This window comes from Schistocerca americana, chromosome 6, assembly GCF_021461395.2.
Source record: "Schistocerca americana isolate TAMUIC-IGC-003095 chromosome 6, iqSchAmer2.1, whole genome shotgun sequence".
Taxonomy (NCBI): domain Eukaryota; kingdom Metazoa; phylum Arthropoda; class Insecta; order Orthoptera; family Acrididae; genus Schistocerca; species Schistocerca americana.
The window spans coordinates 83,389,167-83,412,742 of NC_060124.1; the positions used below are offsets into that span (position 1 = coordinate 83,389,167).

Below are 23,576 nucleotides of genomic sequence, written 5' to 3' on the forward strand. Positions count from 1 at the left end.
TCGGCTACTTTCTCCGATAGTGAACACATTTCCTCAGTGTGTTTTTCTGAACCAAGTTTCAGAGTGTCCATTTGTGTTGAAATCGAATCTACTGTGTCCTTTAAGTTTTCCTGAGTTTTTGCAAGCTGCGTAACCGAATCGGTAGATGCAACTGAGTCAATTTTAGCCAACAAGGTCTCATGATTTTCATGAACAATGGTTTGCAGTTCTTTTATGGCTGCTTCGTGATTCTGTAATGCATTTTCATGCCGCGAAAAAATAGGTTGGAAATGCTCACAAATTTGTGTTTTTACGTCATTACAGACTTTTTGACATTCCGATTCAATGTTATGTAACTCAGTAGTTAAATCTTCACGTGTTTGTTCAAGTGTGGTGTCTAACTTTTGAAGATTTTTTTCCGTTGTGTCTAACTGTTGCTGTGTTTGTCTCTGGTGTTGTTCCATTGTGTCTAACTTTTGAAGATTTTGTTCCATTGTGTCTAACTTTTTAAGATTTTGTTCCACTGTGTCTAACTTTTTAAGATTTTGTTCCACTGTGTCTAACTTTTTAAGATTTTGTCCCATTTGTCTCTGATTTTGTTCCATTTGTTGCATTAATTGCAATAATAATGTATTAGTGTCTGGAATCTGTTTCTCTACGCTTTTCAGCAGTGCATTTGCACCGGCAACATTCACATTTTGACAAGCAGAAAATGTGTCTTGACTTATTTGAGAAAACGGTGATGACCCAAAACCTGAATCTACAGTATTTGCGAAATTGTGTCCTGTCATTTCGGATTCCTGAGGCGAGCTGTTGCCGACCGATCGACCGATAATGCTTCCCTGTTCACTACCTGTTTCACTGTCTACACCATTGTTTGCAGCCCGCTCCATTTCCCTATGCACAATTACCAAATTACTACTTTGAACATCAGTTAATTCATTACTCGGTGGCGCTAACACACTGCTTTCGTCTTCACTGTCATTTCTCAGTTTACTTTGGAGCCTAGTATTACGTTTTTCACACGCCATAATTGTCACAATATTTCACACGATAACACAGAAAAGCACAATTTGAAGAGCAAAATAAAATAACATAGCAATGGATATAATGTCTACTAATTGCAAGCGCAGAAGCGAAATACTTGGTGCAAATCTACATGCATGCTACACCTGTTTTACTGTACAACAATGAAAGACTGCAACTACAAAGGAGATTCTCTCTACAATTACGCGCCAGCAATAAACAAAATCTACACTAATTACACAAACTACAAGAAAAAATCAGAAGATTCCCGTGAGGTATCCTCGGCTAAGAGTCGACATATGAAACGTCCCCTTTGAACAATTATACACGACTGTGCTTAACCTGACACACAATATTTTTTAGCGCAACGCAATCTGACTTTCAAAAATCCCTACAAAAGAACGGCCCTGACTAACATTAACCTATACGTTTCACAAATCACTTACCTCACAAAAATCTTGGTTACTCGAACTACTGCAATAGCGAGCACCACTACTGCCAGCTAAATAAAAGATTCAAACTACGGAAGGCACTAACTACTGATAGGGATAGTTAGCAAATGAAAGATATTAATAGAGAACAAACAATGTATTTACCTTGATAGTCATAATATATATAGCAGTTCATGACAAATTACAAAACTCCGCCATCTCTCTCCCCACATCCACCACTGCTGGCGGCTCACCTCCAACTGCGCAACGCTACGCGCTGTTCACATCCAGCTGCCGCTGCCCAGCACTACAATGGCAGACAACAATGCAAACTAGACACAGACTGCACACAGCACAGCCAGTGATTTTTATACAGAGGTGGCGTTACCAATAAAAAAAACTAAACAGCCTACTTACAACAGTAGTCTCACCACCTGCAATGCGAACATGGGAAGGCAGATTTACCTGCACTTCTCCTCCCTACGTTCCTGTGAAGGTCGATGTCCCCCATTGCTCCCTGTGGCTAATTTTACCGGACCTCGCTACACGTCGCGCGTCTCGTGCACTCACTTCCAGAGCTCGACCATAAAGCAAACTACAAAAGCTTGTGAGGTAACATCCCATAGATGTTCGGGGTCACATGCGCTTCCTCTTCGTCGAAATGTCTTGTCTCAATCTCGTCTAGGGGTTGAACTGCACATGTCGCATTATACGCCCTACATTAGACACTTGTGACCCTTCGGTTAAATTGTCTGGCTGGTGGCAAGTTTGCGAAATAGAAAGTTAACACAACATATAATAATAGTGGTAATAATATCGGGAAGTAAATTAACGACCCATAAATGATGTAGGCCTCACACTTGCCATTTGGTAAGGATAATGTGTATTTCGAAAGCAAACTAATAGTGAAAGTGGTCGTACTCAGAGTTATTGCTACACCCGAGCGCATATGCATTTGACACAGTTTGATCATTCGCAATGTCATCGCGGATTACAAATACTCCACCTCGTTATCTTCGCGAAAAGTTAAGAGTTCACACCAGGGGCGCGGTTGCTCACCGATCAGAAACCAAGTCCCGCGATACCACACAACGTTAAATTTTCTAAGTCGTTTCACTTCCTAGCTACCTATAGGCCGACCGTCTGCTTTCGCGTCTCCACCAGCACTGCTCACTTTGGTGTCTCCAGCCGAACTGCACGTTTTGGTGACTAGACCAGAACTGTCCTCTGCCCGTCTCCGACCGTGTTTCCCGCGCGCCGAACATTTCCGCTCAACTGACTAGTGCAGTCCCCTTTCCTGAAGCCGTCTATCGATTGGCTACAGCTTATTGTACATTACTTTACATTTTAACATATTTAAATCAAAGCTTGAACACTTTCACGTTCTAAATAAAGTAACAATAATATCCATTACATAATAAACGTTAAATGCTTTTATATAAAAAAGCACTCCGTCTTCAGGCACGAGTGGCCTACCGCGATCATCCGACCGCCGTGTCATCCTCAGTGGAGGATGCGGATAGGAGGGGCGTGGGGTCAGCACACCGCTCTCCCGGTCGTTATGATGGTATTCTTGACCGAAGCCGCTACTATTCGGTCGAGTAGCTCCTCAATTGCCGTCACGAGGCTGAGTGCACCCCGGAAAATGGCAACAGCGCATGGCGGCCTGGATAGTCACCCATCCAAGTGCCGACCACGCCCGACAGCGCTTAACTTCGGTGATCTCACGGGAACCGGTGTATCCACTGCGGCAAGGCCGTTGCCTCTTTTGCATAAAACCAATACAATTTCCTTCTTAACTTTGAATGTGACGGCCAGTAGCCTTGCACCAATGAGCTTTCTGATATATAAATAAAGAACAAAAGTAATTATTATGCACTAAACCTCACAACAAATATTCTATTATCTAATGATTCAATAAGGTGTCATCCTATCATCGTTCAATGTGTTTTGTGTGGTGGAAATGATCTGAGGCTTAACTGTAAATACTGATAATTTAAATTTACTATATCTTTTAAATAAATAACGTTACAGAGTTGATATTTACAACATTTGTCATTTTAATGATGCGCTTCTATATGAAATGTCGATCGTTAAGATCGACCAAAGCGTTCAGATTTTAGCATTCAGCCCTTTGTTACAAAACTTGTTAATTTCACTTTAACAATAAATCCTAAACTATTATAGATACGTTCAATATTCAAGTTTTATTGGGATAACCATGAAAATTTATGGAGGATGGAAGATTAAAATTGCTGTGGCTTGATCCCTGCATTACTACAGAATTAAATAGTTTTCATAAATGTTTCTCTTTATGGCCGATCTTAGGTCCGCCATGTTTAACAATGCTACGTCTCCTTGGCCACAAAAGCCTTATACTGGGTTTCCCTATGACGTAGGTTCTCGTCTGTCTCACTCGCGCCGTACAGCGCTTAGGCCTCAATAGACAATAGACGACTGTGAGTTTCCCCATCTCGTGGTGAATCTGCGCCCTTTGTGACATCAGGCCCTGGACCTCAGGGTTCATTTCACAATTCCTGAAAGCTGACTCTTTCGACAATATACTTAAATGAGAGCGAACTGCTCGTTAACTCACAAGTTTAAGTAGAGGAAGTGAAACCAGCTGACTGTGATCTCATGACTCCTGTTGAACTAAATCATCTGCCCCTAGTTGGCTAATTGAAGGCGAATAAATGAAAACAGGGGGGGGGGGGGAGGCATAGGGCTTGCGGCCTTTCCAACTATTGCAATAAAGCACGAAAAACCTAAATCGGAATTATTAGATGGAGATTTCAATCTCTCTTCTCTGGGATGCGACTTTGTAGTTGGATTCATGAAGGATGGCGGTATAGTTTAGGCATGTTCTGTGCATCTACGTCACGCATTCTCCAACAACGACAAGCGCGGAGTAGTGTACCCAGGGTTCTGCCGTGAATGTCGTAGTCAGTGCGAGCATTAAACGTGATCGTACAGAGTTATTTAGACAATTTTTATTCCATTTGTTGCGAGTTGTCACGGCTGATGGTGTTGGTTAGCGACAAATTCTGTACAAGCAAACGAGAGACATAAACTGCAGTATACACGCTTTCTCCATGCGCGGAGCAAGTGTATGCGGTTACCGCAACCGTTGCTTGGAACCAGCAACAATGCAGTCCCCGTCTGTGGCTCGAACTGCGCGAAACGCTGTCGTTCGGGATCGGACTATAATATGCAAACCTGAGCTGCCACCATTGGCCAAATAGTCTGGCTTTTTGTTTGTACTTAAATCTGGAACATCATTTTCGGTCAACAGTAATTTTTTCCATGATAATTGACGTTTAGTCCATCTGGTTAAGATAAATGCCTTCTTGTAGTTTGGGTGAAGAAAAGTCCTTGAACAGGACTTTAACTCTTTAGGGGCAGTGGCTGTCACCAGGCAATATCTATTTCAAGGGCGGTGGCTATAAATGTTAACCACCTATTTTACGACACCTGGTGACCGAATGGGGCAGCAGTTGTCACTGCGAGCCACACAGTTAGTTGAGGGAGTTCTCCCTAGATGGCACGGCATTGGATATCACGCATTTTGCTTTCCTATTGTTGGTACAGCACAATTCGTTTGTTGCCTTGCAGCAGTTTTGTGCTGTTTAGTTGGTGTAAGTTCGGAAGAACAAATTTGGCACATATATACTACTTTCATTTCCAAGTAAGTATTTTCATATGTAAATTTAGTTCATGCTAATGACCTTCAGTGGAATAGTTACGTGAAACAAGTTTATTTATTTCATATTTTTGTTACTTTAATCTAGGTTAGCACTGCTGTCCATCGTGCAACTGGGATACAGCTTTCATTCAGTATGGCTAGGAGGTGTCTTAGTGATGATGAAATACGAAAACTACTTTTCGAGGACCTTCCATCAGACTCAGATAGTGAAATAAGTTTATTTGAAGACTCTGACATTGATCCTACGTATGAACCTGGCTGTGATAATATTGTGTTATCATGTTCTGAAGAGTGTAGCGATGAAGCAGATGATAATTTACCTTATATTGCTAAAATTCCATCAAATGACGATTCTTCAGCCTCTGAATCACTTTCTCTGTCCATGCCTACACGTTCGAGATCACCACTGGCTAAAGCAACAACATCTGTGACAGTTAGTTCTTCACGTATACAGCCAAACCTCTGGTGGAGGTGTACCCATTGTTCAGATGATCCTCCACAATGGAGCCAAAATTTCAGAATTGAAGCACTACCTAATTTTGTGGAAAAAATTGGTCCTACAGCTGTTTTTACAGAGATGTCAAATCCATCACCACATAAAATATTTTGTGAATTTCTTACTGATGAAATGGTGAAACATATTACATTTCACACCAATTTGTATGCCACACAAAAAGAAAAGTCTTTCATTCCAACTACTGAAGATGAGATAAGGGTTTTCTTAGGCATCAATTTATTTATGAGTGTCAAAAAATTACCAAGTTATCGAGATTATTGATCTTCATCTCCAGATTTAAAAGAGTCATAGATATGTGACTTGATGACTGTAAAACGATTCAGTTTTCTCCTCAGTCATATCCCTTCAAATGACATCTCGATGATACTTCAAAGGGGACAGGCCAATTTTGACAAGCTTTTTAAAATAAGGCCTCTTGTTGAAATGCTGAATAAAAGATTTGCACAATGCTATCAGCCTCATCAAAAAGTATCAGTTGATGAGTCAATGGGGAAATTTAAAGGCAGAAGCTCACTGAAGCAATACATGAGGGACAAGCGTGTGAAAAGAGGCTGTAAAGTATGGATGCTGTCTCATGAATCTGTATATAATTTCCAAATTTTCCAAATTTATACTGGAAGATTAGCTACAGAGAAACCTGTACTGGGACTGGGAGCACAGGTAGTAACAGATTTATGTGAGGAACTTTATGGCAAAAATCATATTGTTTTCATGGATAATTTCTTCACATCCTATAATCTTTTAGTCCTATTAAAAGTCCAGAAAACATTTGCAGTTGGAACTGTGGACCCTACACGTAAATTCCTCCCAAAACTGAAGGAAAATAAAAAGATGAAACGAGGGGACTTTGACAGCAAAGTCAGCAATCATGGTGTAAAATTTTACAAATTGATGGACAAACGAGCTGTGAATTTGATCTCTACTATGCATGATCCTAATGACACCACAGGTGTAAATAGGAAGGAAAAAGATGGACCAACTACTGTAGTGGCATGTCCTCGTGTATTGAGTGACTATAACAGGAGCATGAACTTTGTTGACATTTTTGATCGTCTAAAAGGAGACTATGGTTGTGATCGCACAAGTAAAAAATGGTGGCACAGGCTTTTTGTCCACTTTGTTGATATGTGTGGAGTGAATGCGTTTATCATACACAAAGAAACTGAATAGAACAATTCACAAGTAAAGACTTCCAAAGGAAAGCTTATGAAGGACTGCTTGCCAAGGAAATTGTCCATCGCAGTGGCCTAAGTCAAAAAGGGAAGAGCGTAACTCTTAGTAAACATAAACCACACGTGGACAAACAAATCAGATTGGAAGGTAAGCACATGAGCCAAAACAGGCCACTTCAAGAAGATGTGCAGTATGCAGCACACTTGCTGCTCCTGTTAGAACAGTGTGGATGTGTTCTTCATGTAATGTGCCTCTTTGTCTACGAAAAGGCAAAACTTGCTTTCAAACATTTCATTCTCAATAATGATGTACTTTTGAGTTGTTTGTGTAAATAATTTCCTAAGAAAACTGTTCAAGATTTTACCTCTCAAAATTTCTCAACAAATAAGTAACTAATGAGTACTATGGGTTGTGGTTAACAGAAGTAACCACAATTTAATAGACTGTGATTACAAAAGTAAGAAAAGTATTTTAAAATTGTGTTAAAATAGTTTTATTTGGTAAGAAGTTTAGAATTATGACAAATTACCTGTTTTCATTTAAAAACAATTTACTGCCCCTCAAAGAATCAAAAACTTTGTGGTTAACAATGATAACCACTGCCCCTGACAGAGTTGGAGAAAAAAATCGAAAGTTAAATTATGACATATGGAACATGTTATTGTTGATGGAGTATTTGGTGGATGGCCAAAGGCAGCAGCCATGGCTTGTGTCTGAGGAACCATCCCAGTGTTGTTACAATAAACTCGTATCAGGTCAACCAGATAAGGATGTGAACCCTAGCGCTTTGCGGATATAAGAACGTCAATTAGATTGATACAATATTCGTTCTTCGCCAAATGAAAAATGTGACCGAATTTGTGACTAGGTATGTGAAAAAATGTTTGCTTCTCCTAATTTGAGACAGTTTGGACCACTCCAGTATGATTTGGGATGCTGCCCATGTTCACTCCCCAGTGTTGTATACAAACAGCAGTCTGGACAAATATCCCACATTAGCTTAATTTGTGCAGCTGGCCAATGCTGAAGTGCTACGAAACTTACTTATGCAACATTTTGAGCTTTGGACTGACATGCGTTAAGATGATAATTTTTGCTTTGACAGATTTGCATACTTTCATCAACAGTTTCAACAGTTACTTTTGATGATGACGTATTACAGATAAAAAAACTGAACAAGAACATCAATTATCCTCAAATAATATTAGTTTCAATGTTTGCATTCTCATAACTCAGGTTGAAGTTCAATATTCACATTAAATTATTATTAATTTATTGTACAATTAAATAAATATAGAAGTTTATATCAGGGCATTACATTATAAATAAATGAAATATGAAGTAGCAATTTGTGCAGCTGGCCAATGCTGAAGTGCTACGAAACTTACTTATGCAACATTTTGAGCTTTGGACTGACATGCGTTAAGATGATAATTTTTGCTTTGACAGATTTGCATACTTTCATCAACTGTTTCAACAGTTACTTTTGATGATGACGTATTACAGATAAAAAAACTGAACAAGAACATCAATTATCCTCAAATAATATTAGTTTCAATGTTTGCATGCTCATAACTCAGTTTGAAGTTCAATATTCACATTAAATTATTATTAATTTATTGTACAATTAAATAAATATAGAAGTTTATATCAGGGCATTACATTATAAATAAATGAAATATGAAGTAGCAATTTCTTTTAACTGAACTGATTTATTTATTTGTTTTATTTAGTAGTTTGGTTTAGCCCTTTATTTCGTGATATGATGCACACTATAGCCAAATGATTAAGCCAATTTAATTATTGAATTGCAGTGACTGGAACATCAAACTTTTGAAGTAGCAGAGAAATGACACATAAAGGACGAAAATAACTCCTGCCGCTCTCAGCCTGTATCAACTGACCCCTCCCCTTTCGATATTTTTTAAGACGTAGATATACAAAGAAACAATTTTCTTGATCTTTCTCTGTCATTGGTCTTCATTATAATTGCCAAGCTTCAAATTCATTAATTAGTTGTTAGTTGATTAGTGAGAATAATGGACCATCAAAGGAAGGGAACGAGATTGATGTCATTAGGAGTGTATAATTACTCATTTGAAGAAGGTTCTGGAGAAGAATTTGGTCATAGTCTTGTTGAATGTCTGGAAGAGGTTCTTTTACGCATCATTCCTCTGAAAGACAGGCGTAATACACCACCTCTAACAATGACAGACTATCTTTTTGATGTTAGCCATGCAAAGGTGATCAAGTGGGTATACACAGTGGACTATGCCTCATCGAAAGACGTGCGGATTGAGATTCTTTCTTTCTCTGCTTTTCCAAACTATGAATTATTTGTACTAATGTGGCCACAGTTGTCGGATGGATAGTCAAGAAATGATTTACTCGAAAGTCTGTAAACTGTGATGATTTAATATCGTGTTTTCAGGTGAAGACTGCTGTAAACGACCATTAACTGTGGCGATTAAGCCATATGTAACTGTCATTGCGCAACAGTTACACACTGAAATCGTATGAGAAATCAAGTAAAGTACAGTATATGCGTTCAGAAAGGAAATGTTCCCTGTCCCCTGACGCACTGCGCATTCCGTTGTATCAGCGCTAGGCCAGTCAGCGTTTCGATGGTGAATATCAAGTGATTCATCACTCCTTTTGCTCCCTCTCGTCACGTCCGTTATCAAGACCAGGTTCTGACGGGTGTGCACGACGTGTTGTGACTCACTCTGCTCGAAGGAGTTGGAGTTGACGATAACGTAAACTTGCAATATACGCTGTCTAACTGAGTTTGAGAGAAGCCTTTTGTAGAGTGTATGACTGAAGACCTCTTCAGAGAAACAATCCATTTCACATGTTCTCTTACTGGATTTGTAGCGAGTGGTGTGGAATCATTTAAAAGAAACTGCGACATTATATACACAGGAGAAGATTTTAGTGCAGAGAAGTTTCCGCTTTTTTTGTGGCGGGGGGGAGTAGGCAAAACTCAGGTTTTCAAATACACAGGGTGCGAAAAAACAAAGTTTACAAACTTTGAGAGAAAGTACGTGAAAGCAAACAACTTTAAGATGAAATTCCAGATGTTATAAGGTATTAGTCGTAACAAAATATGTATAGCTACCGCTATTCGTTGACTTTTTGAGTATTTTATATTACAGATACTTCGTTATGACGTTAAGTGTCAAAGGTTTCATCGTCACCACCGTACAGAAAGGGCAACTGGTGAGTCCACACTGTTGAACGTAATCAGAGATTCGTGGCGCTTAGCTGACAGTTTCGAAAGCTACCGAACCGCACGACAAATACAACTTTATGAATGTCTGTATACATATTACTTGCGAATGCAGTTCCGATGGTTCGTCATTTTGGGGCATACATATGTAGTGCCTGGCGCACGCGAGCAGTATTACACGCTAAAAAGGTGGGAAAACTATTACCGAAAAGAAAAACAGGGCATGCTGTCTAAAATCTGTCATTCGTATTGCTAAATCGGTTATCCAACCACCAATGAAGCAACGCAAGCGTCAGATTCCAGACGACATGTTTCTTTTTTGTAATTATTTGTTTTTCCACTCGCAGTAGTTGTTTTACTGCAATGAAATGGGATCTGGACGATTCTTTTTCACTGTTTACAATACTGATATGCGCCACAGCTTTCCATGTCTATGTTTAAAACCGAAAAATTTTCAGTCGCAATTAATAAATGCGTATTTCGATAGCCAAAGGTCGATGAGCGGTATTTGTTGTGTTCAATAATTCATTCCAACAACTGCACGTCTGCATATTCATACTCTGGAGCTCCGACAGTGCTTTCAGATAAAAGTAACAGGAATGTTCTCAAGAACTATGACCCTAGGTATGTATAAGGGTCTCTGCGTCATTCTTTTTAATATAATCACGTTTTGTTTGATATAGTCAACTTTTCCTAGAACTGTATTAAAAAGCTAGTCCCCCCCCCCCCCCCATCCGCAGCCCTCACCCCTTGTCTACAGAAATGTTAGCTTTGTCCCATTTAGTTAATAGAATCAAGCGAGACATAAAAAGCAAATTACAGATAAGTGTTATCGGAAAGCAATACGTATCTTGTGACGTATGTGCTCTGGAAGCCAGTTGAAACGTGTGGCGCAGGATTAACACCGCAGGACAGCGACACCGAGCGAGATTGGTCAGTGCTTAAGACATGATTTCCCTAAATAGCTTAAGGCGAATGCCAGGATGATTCGTTTGAAAGGTCACCCTTCCTCAGTCCGAGCCTCATGACATCGTTGTTAACGCCACGTAAACTCTATTCCCCTTTCCTACCTTTCTTGTATAGCGACGGATTATTTAAAAGCCTCTACATCTACATCCATACTTCGCAATCCACCTGACCGTGTGTGGCGGAGGGTACCTTGAGTACCTCTATCGGTTCTCCCTTCTATTCCAGTACTGTTCGTGGAAAGAAAGATTGTCGGTAAACCTCTGTGTGGGATCTATCTTTTATCCCCAAGGTCTCTTTCGCGAGATATACGTAGGAGGGAGCGATATACTGCTTGACTCCTCGGTGAAGGTATGTTCCCAAAACTTCAACATTAGCCCGTACCGAGCTACTGAGCGTCTCTCCTGCAGAGTCTTCCACTGGAGTTTATCTATTATCTCCGTAACGCTTTCGCGATTACTAAATGATCCTGTAACAAAGCGCGCTGCTCTCCGTTGGATCTTCTCTATCTCTTCTATCAACCCTACCTGGTACGGATCCCACACTGGTGAGCAGTATTCAAGTAGTGGGCGAACAAGTGTACTGTGACCTACTTCCTTTGTTTTCGGATTACATTTCCTTAGGATTCTTCCAATGAATCTGTCTGGCATCTGCTTTACCGACGATCGACTTTATATGATCATTCCATTTTAAATCACTCCTAATGCCTACTCCCAGATAATTTATAGAATTAACTGCTTCCAGTTGCTGACCTGCTATGTTGTAGCTAAATGATAAAGGATCTTTCTTTCTATGTATTCGCAGCACATTACACTTGTCTACATTGAGATTCAATTGCCATTCCCTGCACCATGCGTCAATTCGTTGCAGATACTCCTGCATTTCAGTACAATTTTCCATTGTTACAACCTCTCGGTATACTACAGCATCTTTCGTAAAAAGCCTCAGTTAACTTCCGATGTTATCCACAAGATCATTTATGTAAATTGTGAGTAGCAACGGTCCTTCGACACTCCCCTGCGGCACGCCTGAAGTCACTCTTACTTCGGAAGACTTCTCTCCATTGAAAATGACGTGCTGCGTTCTGTTATCTAGGAACTCTTCAATCCAATCACACAATTGGTCTGATAGTCCATATGCTCTTACTTTGTTCATTAAACGACTGTGGGGAACTGTATCGATAGCCTTGCGGAAGTCAAGAAACACGGCGTCTAACTGGGAACCCGTGTCTATGGCCCTCTGAGTCTCTGCACGAATAGTGCGAGCTGGGTTTCGAAACCCATGCTGATTCCAACAGAGTAGATTTCTAGTCTCCAGAAAAGTCATTATACTCGAACATGTTCCAAAACTCTACAACTGATCGATGTTAGAGATATAGGTCTATAGTTCTGCACATCTGTTCGACGTCCCTTCTTGAAAACGTGGATGACCTGTGCCCTTTTCCAATCCTTTGGAACCTTACGCTCTTCTACAGGCCTACGGTACACCGCTGCAAGAAGGTGGCAAGTTCCTTCGCATACTCTGTGTAAAATCGAACTGGTATCCCATCAGGTCTAGCGGCCTTTCCTCTTTTGAGCGATTTTAATTGTTTTTCTATCCCTTTGTCATCTATTTCGGTATCTACCATTTTTCATCTGTGCGACAATCTAGAGAAGGAACTAATAGTGCAGTATTCCTCTGTGAAACAGCTTTGGAAAAAGACATTCAGTATTTCGGCCTTTAGTCTGTCATGCTCTGTTTCTCGAGTAGTGTGCAAGATTGTGGATAGTGGTTCACGATGCTGTCGACGGCATCCCCGCGTCAGGAGGAATAGGAGGAGTTTAGTGTTGAGCGTCCCGTCGACATCGAGGTCATCAGAGACGGAGCACAAGCTCCAATTAGGGAAGGATGGAGAAGGGAAGCGGCCGAGCTCCTTGGGAGGAACCATCACGGCATTTGCCTTAAGCGTTTTAGGGAAATCACGGTAATCCTAAATCAGAGCGACGGGATGCGGGTTTGAACTGTTGTCCTCCCGAATGCGAGTCCAGTGTGCTAACCACTGCGCTACAGCGGTCGATGTGTCAGGAATGAGGCCTTGAAGAGATAATGGGAGTTTTTCCTAAGCGAACCTTGAGTGGGGTACTGCGCAACTACGCTTAGAAAAATGTGTAGAATGAGGCATGGCGAAACGAAAATCGCTCAAAGAGACATTGTGAGAAAGCATGTTCTCACTTCACTTTACATGTACACAAGAGTGCAAAAATCCTAATTGACTTCTGTAGTCTGACTGTGTCCTGATTTGTTTCACTTCAAACTGTGCTTCCTGCTCCACAGACAAAAATTATTAAACAGCGATAAGTGCGTGGTGTTCAACGCAAAGGGAGATGGCTCGAATTCCTTCAGAATTCTGTGTGGAAGGGGCGAGGAAATGTAAACATGCAGCTTCTGGTTAAATGAATGTGGCCTAGCGACACAAATTAACTATAACTGTAACTTCGTACTTTGTTTTGTTCTCTCGGTCAGTCCTTTCCCGTATCCATGATGGAAAAAGAGCATTCTAAACATTTTTTATTACGTAGTTCTTTGTTTAGCTGTAAACTTTGAGTAAGCAGTTTCTATGCCTCCAACGCCGAGACAGTTGTTCTGAAAGGCATTTATGATTTGAAAAGAAGAAGCTTGTTTCATTACATTCACTGTTTCTGCATTTAGCTAATATGTTGTAATATTATTCCGATTATCTGCTGACTTTATTCATAAAGTATCGATAACAACTACTAGGTTGATAACTGACTCATGCAGACAGGAAGATCTTTAGCATTTACTACGTTTACTTAATATTTCAGTTATATTCCAACTTCACACGATATGGCTTCCTGACAACAACCTAATTTTGATAAATGTTTGATTTGTTTGATAGCTGAAACACTAGGCATCTGCGAGGGAGTCGAAGGTACGCATCCAGTACTCTGTTTTCTGTACATACGAAATTATACCAAATTTATCGGAAGACAGAAATACACGACTTTGGTAGTGACCTAAAAGGTTTTGTAAGTGTGTTTCATTTGTCTAATCACGCTAGATACGAAATGATTTGCATAGGTATGTATCACATTCTATTTTTACTACTGGCTGAATAATGCACTAGAGTTTTTGAACTGGAAATGTTTTATGGCTTTTAACTGTGAAGTCATACATGGAAGTTAATGAAATGCCTTTACGGCCAGCTGCCGAACAGACACAATCAAACATACCTCAAATAAATTTTCTAGGAAATTTAATAGCAAATGCTCATAGTTGCATTTTCTTCTCACAGGGAAACCTTACCTCTTCTTTCTGCTGCAATGGTCGTCTAGAATACAGCCGCCGTAGAAGTTGTTTGTTGTCGACCGTGTTGCCTAATGAAAGAAAGGAATATTTCGATGCAGTGAGATGAATTGTTTGTCAAATAGACAGGCACTGTATTTTACTTGAGATTAATAAAACTGTTATAAATGGAGTGATAAAATGTTCGCGCCCTCTCGTCATCAAGCATCAAGCCACACCACAGACTCCTCTCCTGCCGACGACAAAAAAAAAAAAAGGCAACAGTGACCCCTCTCACATCTAACAGCATCTCTGCTGCAATGCATTGCTTTCTTTTTTGCCTTACTTATACCTCTTTGGAAACATCTAGCAAGTGCCATTACACCTGCTCCTTACTATGGATTCATGTACATAGCACACAGTATAAAATTTCCTCTTCTTATTCATTTATACAAATTGATATGTTTTACGTTTTTTACCCTGAGGGGCAAGGTGCAGTCCTCCGCTTCCATGGTCGAAGGGTCAGAAGCCTTTATTTTGTCCGTGCAACTACTGTATTGCCATTTTGTCGATTATTCTTTAATATGCTGTTTGGCTAATGTGTGTCAGCTATGTGGGAACCTCGTTTTTATCAGATTCGTTATCTGTCATATATTTTACCATAAACTTTCTTACACTCCATTAAAATTACTAATAAATTACTTTACAAACAATAGGAAAATATTACAAATTTTGTTTCATGTCATATTTATCTTCCTTTATTTACATTTATGACATTTGCGTGTCTTTCCTTCAGTATGCAACAAAACTGTATCTTCTCTTTCCTTTGTTTTTCTAATGTCGTTGAGTCGGCATGACCTAGCTCCACTGTTTTAAGTTTCTCGCGGTTGTTTCCTGCACCGCGCAGAGCGTTATTCGCGTGCGTGCTAGAGTAAGAATAGTTTTTAATGTCCAATTTGCACCTATCTACGGACTCCATAAGCTACGACACTAAAAGGACCTTCTAGACCACCTATGTCTGCATGAAATCTTCGTCGACATTTTGGCGGGTGTTTACCGTCCCACCAGCAAACACGTGCCACTGTTAAGCTTATTCGGCTTGGCACTGTAGATTCGTTAAACTTTCTGCACTGCTGATGATGTATCACTTGGCGGCTGCAAACCTGCATCGTTGCACAGCACTTTTTTTTTTTAACCACGAGGTGACAACTTCACATATTTTAGATACGGTACGTTGTACAATTTATGTACCAATCTTACAAACGTATTTGCTCTTTCCAATGTGTCTGACGTCGCGTAACATTGGTTTTCACAGATTTACAAAATATATATGAACATATTTACAAAGACATGGAACAAATAAAAGTCATACAAGCACAGTTACAAGAAAATCTCACCTTTATTCTAACTTGAGATTTCTCGTAATTAATTTTTGCTGACACTTCTATTTTTAGCTCTCAGGAAGTTTTCTTCTTTTTATTTCTTTCTTTGCATGAAGAATTAACTTGTCATATCTCGTAACAACCTGAAAACTGATATTATCATAACACAATCAAGAGCAATTTCACCACTACACGAGGAAAGGGAAAGCATAGGAATTTCATATTATTCTGTTCTATGTAAAATAAACATCATGCACCTTCTTGTACCAGTATTTGTTTTCACAAACAATTTACTTTACTTGATACGACGACAGGTGAAGTTCTGGTTGTAAATTCATTTCTGCTCGCAGTACAGTGTTTCTTATGTTCCTATCTTCGTCTCATAATCTTTTGTTTAATATTTATATTTTTCGCTCAGTTAATCACTGTTGAAACCGTCTCTGTATGCTACAAACCATATATTTCCATTGCATTTTATGTTCAGTTTCACTGGCAACTCTGCGTTTGAATGTAGCGTTCAAGTGTTTCTACAAAGTTAGTTTTGTATTTCTCTTTGTACAACGTGAACATAAGTATTAATTTACGCTCAGATGTGGCTTGCATAACCATGTATGGATTTCGTTGGAGATAACACACAAAGGTTTACATAATCGCTTAACATGCTGGCTAAGATAGTGTGAGATCCACTGTACTTGTCATTACTCTCCAACTAGAAGACGACAATCGTGTTTAGTTGTTTCAATGTACTGAATATAAATGTACCTACTTATCCTTCTTTCCGTAAATTCATACACAATTACAGTTATATAAACTTGTGATCTAATATGATGGGAGGGGGAGCTTTTATTTGTTACCTTCCACCTCCAATTAAATTCTTCCGTGAAGCCGGACGTGCTACTTCGCATCATTCCCTACAAAATTCTTGTTACTACATTACTTCTTAATTATGCCCATAGGTCAGTCAGCTTGTTCATTCACACATACGCACACATAAAGCACAACTCGGTACGGATAAGATTTTTGCTAATAATCTTTCACCATCATACCTCTCGGGATATATGTTTATCAATATTTCTTACTTCCTTATGCGCTCTTTGACAGTGATATGTCTGCTGCACTGTGTTTGTATAACTAACGCTAATTTGGAATAGTAATCCTCAACTTACCTTGAGCCTTATAGTTGTTAGCTATGCAAAGTTTTTGCGATTTTAATCACATTTCATTTCTTCTCAATTTTTTTTTGGTTCCATCATGTACAGTATATCAATATCATTTCACTTCTTCTCAATTTTTTTTGGTTCCATCATGATACAGTATATTAGTTTTTTGTGTTCACTTTAATGCAGAGGTAGATTTCAATACGATAGCAAAAGCATCATAGCGTAATCGGTTGTAGTTTTGTGTAAACAGCGTAGATCTTCCTTATTGCAAATAGCTGTAGATAGTGCAGTATAAATCACGCTAGTAGCGTTCGGCTGGGGCCACCAAACAATTCGTCGGCAACTGTCCTTCACTGCAGCCTGAAAAAGTTCTAAACTGCAGCATAATAATTTGATATTTGAAATTAATGAAAAAGGAAAGTAGATTCTGAATTAACACACGGCTTTTGTAATTAAATTAGCGTAATTATTTGGCCAAAAGTTACAGATACGAGAGCGACACTTACATTTTGTGAAAAAGTCATCGAAAACAAACGAGAGACAGAGGGAGAGAGAGCTCAAAGCTCCAGCTTTTATATAATCCAAAAACAAATTACGGCGACTGCCTTCAACTTGCTTTACAGTTTCGACAGATAAAAATTTCTGTGGAACATTCTTTATCGGAACAGCAAAAAAATACATTCCTTATATTAAATCGTGACTTTTGCTACTTACTTTACAGATTTATTTATACAGAGAAAATGTATTCTTAGTGTATTTTAGCCTTAATTAAACGATTGGGGCATATTCTATTAATTATTTAAAAAAGTAACATTTCATGTGTGTTCAAGGTTGTACGCAAATTTTCGAAGTCGTTCACAAGTGTCGTGACTTTTTGGTTTATGGTACTGAGACTATGATCTAAATTGCCAAGGCCAGTGGACACGCTCGTGATTTTGGTACATAAGTCTGTACATAACTGAGTATTGATTTGTATTAATTTCTATAAGTATTGTTCTATGGTTGATATCTGCGAATGATAATTGTCTAACGTGTGTGTAGGCTGAGTTTGTGTGTGTCCGTTTCGTTCAGTCAGTATTGAGGTCGGAAAATTTCCTACGTGTGTTGCATCATTTCTATTTTGAAAAGAGACAGTTCCTATAGAGATTAGGGATTAACCTCATCGACGTCATTTGGTCTAACAATCTGTCAATTCACTGAACTTGCCTTCAGTTGTATGCTGTTTTCGCCGTGATACTGCCATCCTGTTGCGATGCATTTTCATTTTCATTCTATAACACATTAGATTTTGAATCAGTAATGTTATGATAACTACCGTCAGCATTAATTTTTTTCATTGACACGTAATTCCATTTCTACTAACAATAGGTATACTCTGTAATCGAATTATTGGAATACAGCAGAAACTCTACAGTTGTGGAAAATTTCACTCGTAATATACTTCGCGAAAAGATGCCTTCCCATTATTCTCACTGTTATGTATATAAAAATCGTTTACTCGTTTACTATTGCAATTAAAAAATAACAGGCCCTGCTAACGGTATACTGTAGTGTAATAAATATGTAATGTACTGAATCGACTGTGAGAAAGCTAAGTGGCAAAGATGTTATCCGAGAGACTCTGTGATAATAATATCGTTGACTCGGAATATTACTTTCTCTGTGGTTTACTCGTAACTAAGGGTAACTACAGTTTTCTGTTCGCTTCTTTTGATGTTATGTGGAGAATTGTACAAGAGACACAATAAACCGTTATTATTTCATGAGAACAAAGGTGAGCGTCACGACCTTTATTAGTATTTTTTGAAGTATTGAAAGAGCAGAATTGTTTCAGATTGAATCCGACGTGTACGGGAAGAGACGTGGACGACAGCACTCGGACATGCAATCTCATGTATGAATAGTTACTAAAAATATCCAGCCGTCTCTCCCAAGACTCTTCATACGCACAACAAACAGTAATTCTTTTAACAGCACTATCAGAGACAATTTTATCGCGTTGTTACGACCTTTTGCTGCGAGCATAATACATCGATAACAGACAAACAAAAAACAGACAAACACATAAAAGAATCTACCACAGCTGGCGACAGATGATCAGGACACCATACATGAGCACACACACGGTTGTCATAGCAGCAAAACTTTGTATGTTTATTGTGATTAATATTGTATGATGTTAATTGTAGTCCGCAGCTCTTGGTCGTGCGGTAGCGATCTCGCTTCCCACGCCCGGGTTCCCGGGTTCGATTCCGGGCGGGGTCAGGGATTTTCTCTGCCGCGTGGTGACTGGGTGTTGTGTGCTGTCCTTAGTTTAGTTAGGTATAAATAGTTCTAAGTTCTAGGGGACTAATGACCATAGATGTTAAGTTCCATAGTGCTCAGAGCCATTTGAACCATTTTTTTTTGTTAATTGTATTTTCTTTTTCATGTAACCATTTGTGACGAAACGAGAGAACAAAGTTACAACAAAGGAGATAAATAGCGGAGATATGCCAGTCTATATCGCAGTTATCTACAAGGAGTAAGTGTACGTTTTCATATTCTATTCTGCTGACTCGTCTATGGGTAGTAGCAAAGAGTTAAGTGTAGATAGGCACATACTTCCTTAGTAGATTAGCGGTAGTTTGTGTTACAAATTGTGTGTCAATTCAATACGTTTGTCACAAAACGGTCATCTGCATAACCATTAGAACGTCATTAGCTACTGTAAACAGTATACGTTACACACGATTTTAACGGATCATTTAGTATTAATTATTGTGTGATTATATGGTTAAGACACGATCTCAGACCAAGATGGCTCAGTCGGGTGAAACTAGTGTTCCTAAAAGTAATGTGTAGGAGTTAGTTGACCCAATGACAGTTTTACTGAAACGAATAGAGGAAATGTCTCGAGAATTTCGAGAAAGTCAAGCTGCGTCTCATAACGAACTACAGTCTGCTCTGCAAAAACAAATAGCAGAATCATAGTCGATATTTAAATCAGAGATTAATATAATGAAAACAGCTTTACAAATGCAGATTGTAAATACGCAAGAGGAACTTAAAACTAAAATAGAACAAGTTTCTCTTACGCAGACAGCTTTAATAACAGAGTTTGAAATTTTTCGGGAAGCACACAAGCACCTACCCGAAGCGGTTAACAATCTTCAGTTAGAATTTGATAAAGCGTCACAAAAGCAAGAGCAGCTATCGACCACAGTTACAGAACTGTCACAGGAATTACATAACGTTACAATAGGGCAAGCTAACGTGGTTAAGCAACAGCTTACATATGAGATGTTTTTAATCAGTGATTCGCAATTAGCGGACGCTGTTGAGCAGAAAGTTCAGTCTGCAGTCACCGAAGCTATAAATGACAGAGATTCTCAGAATAAAGAATTATCAAACGACTTATTGAAAATTCGGAAACAATTCGAAGAAGTATTGACAGACACAGAGCTTGCACACCAAGAATTTTTCAAAGGTCTGCAAGAGGTGCGTAAACAAATTGACGATATGCCTCAGTCTGACCAATATATAGGGTGATTCAAAAAGAATACCACAACTTTAGGAATTTAAAACTCTGCAACGACAAAAGGCAGAGCTAAGCACTATCTGTCGGCGAATTAAGGGAGCTATAAAGTTTCATTTAGTTGTACATTTGTTCGCTTGAGGCGCTGTTGACTAGGTGTCAGCGTCAGTTGATGCTAAGATGGCGACCGCTCAACAGAAAGCTTTTTGTGTTATTGAGTATGGCAGAAGTGAATCGACGACAGTTGTTCAGCGTGCATTTCGAACGAATTATGGTGTTAAACCTCCTGATAGATGGTGTATTAAACGTTGGTATAAACAGTTTACAGAGAATGGGTGTTTGTGCAAAGGGAAAAGTTCTGGACGGCCGAGAACGAGTGATGAAAATGTAGCACGCATCCAGCAAGCATTTGTTCGCAGCCCAGGAAAATCGACTCGCAGAGCTAGCAGAGAGCTGCAAATTCCACAACCAACTGTATGGAGAGTCCTACGAAAAAGGTTAGTTATGAAACCTTATCGTCTGAAATTGGTTCAAGCACTGTCTGCAGCTGATAAGATTAAAAGAATCGATTTCTGTGATTTTATCCTTGCTCAAATGGAAACAGATGAATCTTTCGTTTCAAACATTGTTTTCAGTGATGAAGCAACTTTCCACACTAACGGGAAAGTCAACCGTCACAATGTCTGTATATGGGGCACTGAGAATCTGCGGGAGACAACTCAGTATGAACGTGACTCGCCTAAGGTGAACGTTTTCTGTGCCATTTCAGCCAATGAAGTTTTTGGTCCCTTTTTCTTCGAAGGTGCTACTGTAACTGGACTACAGTATCTGGAGATGTTAGAGAACTGGCTGTTCCTTCAGCTCGAACAAGAAGCACAACAATTCATATTTCAGCAGGATGGAGCGCCACCACATTGGCACTTATCTGTCCGTAACTACCTGAACGTCAACTACCCGAGACGATGGATCGGCCGCCAGACAGCCCGTGACAGAGCACTTCATCACAGGCCTCCAAGAAGCCCTGATCTTACCCCCTGCGATTTTTTCTTATGGGGGTATGTTAAGGATATGGTGTTTCGGCCAACACTCCCAGCCACCATTGATGATTTGAGACGAGAAATAACAGCAGCTATCCAAACTGTTACGCCTGATATGCTACAGAGAGTGTGGAACGAGTTGGAGTATCGGGTTGATATTGCTCGTGTGTCTGGAGGGGGCCATACTGAGCATCTCTGAACTTGTTGTTGAGTGAAAAAAATATATATATACAGGGTGTTACAAAAAGGTACAGCCAAACTTTCAGGAAACATTCCTCACACACAAAGAAAGAAAATATGTCATGTGGACATGTGTCCGGAAACGCTTACGTTCCATGTTAAAGCTCATTTTATTACGCCTCTTGAAATCACGTTAATCATGGAATGGAAACACACAGCAACAGAACGTACCAGCTTGACTTCAAACACTTTGTTACAGGAAATGTTCAAAATGTCCTCCGTTAGCGAGAATACATGCATCCACCCTCCGTCGCATGGAATCCCTGATGCGCTGATGCAGCCATGGAGAATGGTGTATTAGATCACAGCCATCCACAATACGGGCACGAAGAGTCTCTACATTTGGTACCGGGGTTGCGTAGACAAGAGCTTTCAAATGCCCCCATAAATGCAAGTCAAGAGGGTTGAGGTCAGGAGAGCGTGGAGGCCACGGAATTGGTCCGCCTCTACCAATCCATCGGTCACCGAATCTGTTGTTGAGAAGCGTACGAACACTTCGACTGAAATGTGCAGGAGCTCCATCGTGCATGAACCACATGTTGTGTCGTACTTGTAAAGGCACATGTTCTAGCAGCACAGGTAGAGTGTCCCGTATGAAATCATGATAACGTGCTCCATTGAGCGGAGGTGGACGAAACTAAAATGAGCTCTAACATGGAAATTAAGCGTTTCCGGACGCATGTCCACATAACATCTTTTCTTTATTTGCGTGAGAGGAATGTTTCCTGAAAGTTTGGCCATACCTTTTTGTAACACCCTATATATATATATATATATATATATATATATATATATATATATATATATTAAAAACATCTCATGTGTGAGCTGTTGCTTAACCACGTTAGCTTGCCCTATTGTAGCGTTATGTAATTCCTGTGACAGTTCTGTAACTGTGGTCGATAGCTGCTCTTGCTTTTGTGACGCTTTATCTAATTCTATATATATATAATAAAGCCGCCATTGCCGGTCGCAAGCCCGGGGCCTCATCTTGCAAGTAATGAGGAAGGAGGAGCGGGGGGAGTACCAACCTCGTTAATAGACGAGGGTCTATCTGGCTCCAGATGGTAGTACCCTGTTATAAGTCCCTTTGCCCGCGTTACTTTGAAGACCTCTACGACATCTGTGGTGGACAAGATGGCCTTCAAAACAGGGTAGGTGGCGGAAGAGGCAGCCCAGTACTCGGGACTAATGGAGTATATCAAAGCCAAGTCACGTCTGCAGTGCTAGCCACCGGCGACTGGTCAGCATCTGTTCATTCAGTGAGTGCGGCTGCAATACGTGCTTCAGGAACCGACAATCCCTGATTCTAACAAACTCAGTGGGTAACCACTGGACACCAATGCTTACAAGCAATCATGACTCGTGTAAGTAATAACAGCAACACCGCAGGTGATACCCAACCCACCCGTTGACGGGCGGCAACCAGGCACTCGGGACTTCCACAACCACAGAGAAAGTCGGAGTTCTCTGGCAAACTCCCTCACAAGATACCAACGTACATAGGCATCTTCAACATCAACACTCTCATACAGCCTGGAAAGCTGCGCAACCTAGTGACAGAACTCGATAGGCAGAAGATATGGATCCTCGCACTGCAACAGACACGAATCACAGACGAAAACACCACCGACTACGGCCTGTACCCCATCTTTAAGAGCAAAACTGACAGGCCAGTTGCCAAAGGCGCTTCGCTGCTGGGGATGGCCTTCGTGGTCCATAATACCATACTCGAATCCATTAGAGAAGTCACACCAGTAAACAACTGACTCATGACCATGCACATTCAGTGCGCCAACAAAAAAATAAACACTGATCAATGCACAAGCCCCTACTAACCAGAGCAACGTGAGAAATCCACAGTCCGCAGATAAATTCTGGTCAACCCTTGAGAAAGTATTCTCCAAAGTCCCCAAAGATGACATCAGACTTCT

The 23,576-nt window shown here is 40.0% G+C and overlaps 1 pseudogene; it reads right to left on the bottom strand.

Moving 5' to 3' along the window:
• Positions 1 to 3,082: 3,082 nt before the first annotated feature.
• LOC124620530 lies at positions 3,083 to 3,200 on the bottom strand (annotated as a pseudogene).
• Positions 3,201 to 23,576: the final 20,376 nt, after the last annotated feature.